This window comes from Echiichthys vipera (assembly GCF_963691815.1).
Source record: "Echiichthys vipera genome assembly, chromosome: 9".
Classification (NCBI taxonomy): Eukaryota; Metazoa; Chordata; class Actinopteri; order Perciformes; family Trachinidae; genus Echiichthys; species Echiichthys vipera.
In genome coordinates this window covers 13,890,221-13,896,220 of record NC_139834.1, presented here as the reverse complement: position 1 = coordinate 13,896,220, position 6,000 = coordinate 13,890,221, and positions in this window count along the sequence as shown.

Sequence of the window (6,000 nt, the reverse complement as noted above, 5' to 3'; positions counted from 1 at the left end):
AGAGGGAAAAATATGCAGACCCCCGTTGAAATTGCCAGTACCACTCAAGCGTACTCTTATGCAAATTTTGCTGTGTCCGTGTCAACGGTTGCCGTGTTAACAGGGGGAGCTGTGGTACGCAGGCCCTCCTCACTGCCACATCATTTGTTTAAGTCATCCAAACAAAAGCCAGGGGAGAGAGCCACATGATTGGTGAAATATGCTTGTGTGGGACCACTGCAGTGGAATAATGATTGCGGCATTACTCCTGCGTGTGCCAGGGGCTGTGTGGCCATTTCATGCCAGCACTGAGTGAATATAAGGGATGTTTATTCATGAGAGAGAGAGAGAGAGAGAGAGAGAGAGAGAGAGAGAGAGAGAGAGAGAGAGAGAGAGAGAGAGAGAGAGAGAGAGAGTAGAAGGAAAAGAGGGACAATAAAGGACGGCAGGGAGGTGGGGGACACTGATATTACTCCTGTGTGAGCTCCAATGTGTGTCTGAATGTGCTGAGACTGTGGACCAGCAGAGGGAGAAAGTGCAGGATGAAACAGAGAAAAGGTCTGCAGGTGCAAAGACAAGCTTCTGCATTCAAAGAAGAATAATGAATTATATAGAAAATATAAAATATCTGCAGTGTTTTTTTATTCCTAGCTCTTAAGAGAAGGATAAGGCCCTGAGACTTAAATGTAAGCATTTATCTTTCTGTAGGTAAACACACAAACAAGGCTTTGAATTGCATTTGATATTCCGAAAACTTCTTCATCTAAAGATAAATTCACATTAAACAGGTGTCCTTCCCTGGATGGTCTGATTATTCATGCATCCACTTAAATAAAAGTACCAACATGTAAGATTAAGCATTCTTGCAGAATGCTATAACAATATGCAACAAAATGCTGGGAATACAGAAAAAATGGGCGCTAATAGATGGTCGGTCTAACTTCGATAGTTTATGGTGATAGTTACAATCTCACTATGCACTGATCATCTGTTGGGTTTGCCGCTAACCTCTCTTGTCTCTCGTGTTTAACACTCTCTCGAATGATCAAAGACACAGTTTGTGTGTGTGTGTGTGTGTGAGTGTGTGTGTGTGTGTGTGTGTGTGTGTGTGTGTGTGTGTGTGTGTGTGTGTGTGTGTGTGTGTGTGTGTGCGCTTGCGCGTGCGTGCGTGTGCGTGTGTGTGTGCATGTATGTGTGTGTGTGTGTGTGTGTGTGCGCCCCCCCAATGCTTCAGTATAAGGAAATGTAACACTGCAAGTAAACACATACACGCTGCCTTGCACGTGCACATCAAGCGATGCTTTCACAGAAAGCTATCAGTCATCCCCATAATGACATGCATATTTTAGGCTTCCCTTCCTGCGCTCCACCTCTCCTCACTTTTCTTCCTTCACTCTGACATGTTTTCTTCCCACACATTTCCCCTCATTATCGACGTCAGATATGACACGCTCTCTTCCTGTTCGGCAGCTATTCCTCACACCTGAAGTCATTTGCAAAAGGGGTCACTGCCACCTGCTTTCAAATATAGATAGTGCAACGTACAGGGGCATGAATCTTTGCCACAAATATGTACTTATTTATGTGTACGGTTGCAAGCGCAGGCATGTAAAATGTTTTTAAAAGCCCCCCATTTTGCTCCCTGCTGTTATTGCATCGAGATACATGGAGGGACTTTGTGCCCAATCACACCAGAAAGCAACATAGCATCAAAGAAATATGACAGCAGGATAAACAAGCCATTGTGATTGTTTGTGACAGAGCGACAGGAAGATTGCAGATATTAGTCACAACAGGAGGTAACATTTCTGTAGCCTGCTTTTATCACATGGTCTCGACAAAAGGAGAAAGATATTTATTCATAGCACTACGACTACGACTATTATTTAGGTACTGTTTTCTAATGATCTTATACTGCATTTTACTCTGGTTTGCAATACAAGCACTTAGTCTAAAATTAACATGAGATAGCAGAGGTCAGCTGGTAAGTGTGTGTGTGTGTGTGTGTGTGTGTGTGTGCGTGTGTGTGTGTGTGTGTGTGTGTGTGTGTGTGTGTGTGTGTGTGTGTGTGTGTGTGTGTGTGTGTGTGTGTGTGTGTGTGTGTGTTTGCGCGCGTCTCATGCTGTTCACCGCTCGACTGACATCTCCAGGTCCAGTGGCACATTTAACCAGCCAGGTGTGAAACATGCAGAAGGCAAGATAAAGAAAATGCTACATTCAAGTGGAGCAGAAATAACGCTGTGTTGCTTATTTGCATCGTTCTTCTGTGCAGCAACCTGGCGGCATCCCTCAGAACCACAGCTACTATTTTGCAATTTGCTAAATCTGTTGTTGTGTGTCTTTGATGTCGAAAGGCTTTGTGTGGCACTTCTCCACATGGAGAACAAAAGCCAATGCTGACGATGCAAAGCTTGAATGCATATTCAAGTTGCCGCTGCAAAGTAATCCGGTAATCGCTATTTGTTTGACACAAGAGTTTGCAGGATGAATGTATATGTGTGTGTGTGTGTGTGTGTGTGTGTGTGTGTGTGTGTGTGTGTGTGTGTGTGTGTGTATGTGCGTGTGCGTGTGAATAACAACACATTAAGGTGTGCCTTTGAACGAGTGTGCATGTGGTGTTTCTTGTGTTTGTACTTGAATGCATGCCTGTGCGTATGTGTGTGATTGGGTGTTGGTGTGAATATGTGTCAAGGCCTATACGGCATGCTAATTCAGATGAGAGGTCACACTAGTTATCGGTATTGAACACGTGCCCCTGTCGTTGTGTGAGCCTTTGTTTGGGGGCTGTGCTGTTTAGTAATGAGAGGGACTCTGTCGCCTCCGTGTGAGCTGTGAAGGGAAAGGAAAAAGACACAAGAGTAAAACACACACACACACACACACACACACACACACACACACGCACACACACACACACACACACACACGCACACACACACACACACACACACACACACACACACACACACATACACACACACACACACACTGACCCCTGTCCAGTCTTTCCAATCATGGACTCCTGCTTCCTTAACCAACCTCAACAGTACAAATTTGTCAGGGATAGTTGTACAGCAATACACATTCCTGTATGTACAGTATATCGCCCTACCCCCTTTGTGAGATCCTGTGAAATAACATCTTATTTTAAAACAGTGTGTATAACAAACCATCACTTCTGATATGTAGTAAAATGGACTAAGCATTTACAACTCTGCTTACAGATTATACATGTCTTCTCCTGTTCTCATGTCCTACAGAATGATTATGTACAACTGTAACCAGGCTGTTCTCATGCGTAACCCAGGGTATTCTCTACCTTGAGCATCCTTGCAGTGGACAGATTTATTATGTATCAGCATATCAGAGTAAGGCGAGGAGAGGAGAGGAGAGGAGAGAAGAGAAAAAGGAGAGGAGAGGAGGAGAGGTAGGACCTGTTGTGACCAAAGAGAGGGTATGGTGGGGGTGGCCGTAAGGAGGTGAATGGAAAAGGAGGAGGGCAGAGAGAAGAGGGAACTTTGAGTCTTATACACCAGCCTTTCAGAGCCGACCTTGTAATCAAAGAGAGTTGAAAAGCAATTAACTGGGACAATTATAGCAGCCAGAGGAGGCTGAATGGTTGGCTAAGTAAAGCAGTGTGTCATTGAATGGAGATTAATTGATGAGGGGAATATTTCAAGGTCTCAATTTGGCCTCTAGAAGTTGAAGTCAAACATGTTTTGTCACTGTCAAAGCACAGAAGCCTACTCAGGGATTTACTCGTTCTCATTATCTGGTTGAGGTATCAAAACATTGGAGGTCAAAACATTTAATCATCTTTCCATTAAGGTGCTATGCAGTAAAAGGTCTATGAAACAGTATTACATTATTCATTTTACATGGCTATTATTATTATTAATAAAGCGGACTTAAAAGCATGTCTAATGTCAAATTAAAGTTCACCTGCATAATGTAATGTGTTGCTAATGCTAATGGGGTTTTAGCTACATTAAGATTTGTTTTTAAAGAGGTGCAGTTGTGTCAGAAAGATGCATGACCCCACTGGTTTCTATCACTTTGAGATATAAGAGGGCAAATATTTTGACAAATAGAAAGATCAGATTCCAAAATATTTTCAGAAAAAATCCCAACGACTTTTGGGCAAAAGCCAATCTAATGTGATTTACCAAGCTTTTCATCAGAAGCTACTAATTCAGGGTTCAGATGTGGGCTGAATAAATGAAAGAGATGATTACAGTGTAGAGAGTTTGTTCAAGGGCAAAAAAGGAGAGAGTCAGGAAGGCAGTGTGCACCGCTTCAGTTAGAGATGGAAGCTAAGCATTTACACTCCGGTTCAAATATGACTGAATAATGCATTCCTTGTGACTAACTACCTCACCTTATTTATTTATTTATTTATTTTTCTGCTGGAGCATTGTGTACTTGGACAACAAGACACCAGCTGGCTTGTCTGGCACGTAAAGGTTCTCTACAGTCACCGTGAAGAAGCTCAGTACTCCTCCTCACTCTGTTACAAGAATCGACACAGCATGCATCACACATGAATAATCAAATTTTATCACTACATTCAAACACACTCAAGCCCAGTGCTTCTCTTCCTTATTTCATTTTCTATTGCAGTTTGCTCCGTCTATCAATTATTCAACCAGCAACAAGATGGAGGAGAATGATTGAGCTTGTTTTCTCTTTATGGTTGGACGACACTCCAATTAAAAGTGGAAACTGTGTTTTTCTATTTCCCTTTCGTTTTGGGATTAATTAATGTGTGTGTGTTTGTGTGCGTGTGTGTGTGTGTGTGTGTGTGTGTGTGTGGGTGTACATGTTCATGCATGTGTGTTTGAATACAAGCAAAGAGCGGCAGGGTTTTGCCTGTGCCTAGTTATCAGTGAGGACCAGCCATGCTGCCGTCTCACTCGGCCTCACACGCAGTCAACAGTGAACACAGTAGCAGAGAGAACCCTGTCACTCACTCACATGTGTGTGCTCGTACAGTATGCACAAAAGCACATGTACATAAATAGGAATGCACATAAGATGCTTTTGACTTCAGAATTGTGAATCCATTTACAAAAGTTAATGTGCCTTAATGGATAATTCCTGTTTGTTACCACTTGGGTCTTATTTTTGTGGTTCTGGCCATTATTTGTCTACTAACATCATAACTTTTGAGCTCTGAGAACACAACGGCATTGTACAGCAGGGTCAGACAAGGTGAGAGGCACAACCTAATATTTTAGCCAGATTATCCAAAAGTTAAAGTGAACACACCTGGAATGCTGATAATAACACCTCATTGTAGGCCTCGGGAAAACTGCGTGCGCACATCTACGGAAAGTAGTTAAAAACTGAAGTCAGTCTGTAAATAGTGATGAATGTTTACAATGGTATAATACTTAAACCATACAACTGTGTTCTAAACTGTGCTTTTATTTAAAGATGTTTTCGTCAGGGGCAGCAAACTAAACTTTAAACACAACACTGACTGCTGAAAAGATGGTGCCAGGGACAGCTGCTGTGTCTCGAGCTCCTCCTCAGCTCTGCTTTTTTTTCTTGTTTATTTTGAACGCTCTTTCTTGTTCAAGTTCTTTAAACTAAGTGCAATCGACATGCCTTTGCATGTCTCCATGCTAGAATGGATGGTCCAGAGGGATGGGCCAAGGCATGACCTGCCCGTATCTGCCACTTATTGGCTTGCCCTGACATTCTTACACTAACCTTAACCAATCTCACTCCTCATGCTTAAACCTAACCAACCATCAACTATAAAGGGGTGAGTCAGGCCTTCACCCGTCCCTATGGACCATCCATTCTCACATCAGCCATGCAATAATAGATGGTGGAGATAGTGGAAGGGGATGAGAATGCCTGAAATCACCCGTCACATGTTAATACCTGCACTGTACATCCAGTAAGTCAGACTATTGTTAACATAACAAGTCTACAGCCATGCTGGCAGCTCTGTGAAGCAGTGTTTGCTTTTTTTGAGCCAAATGCTAACCGCATGCTAACATGCCCACAATG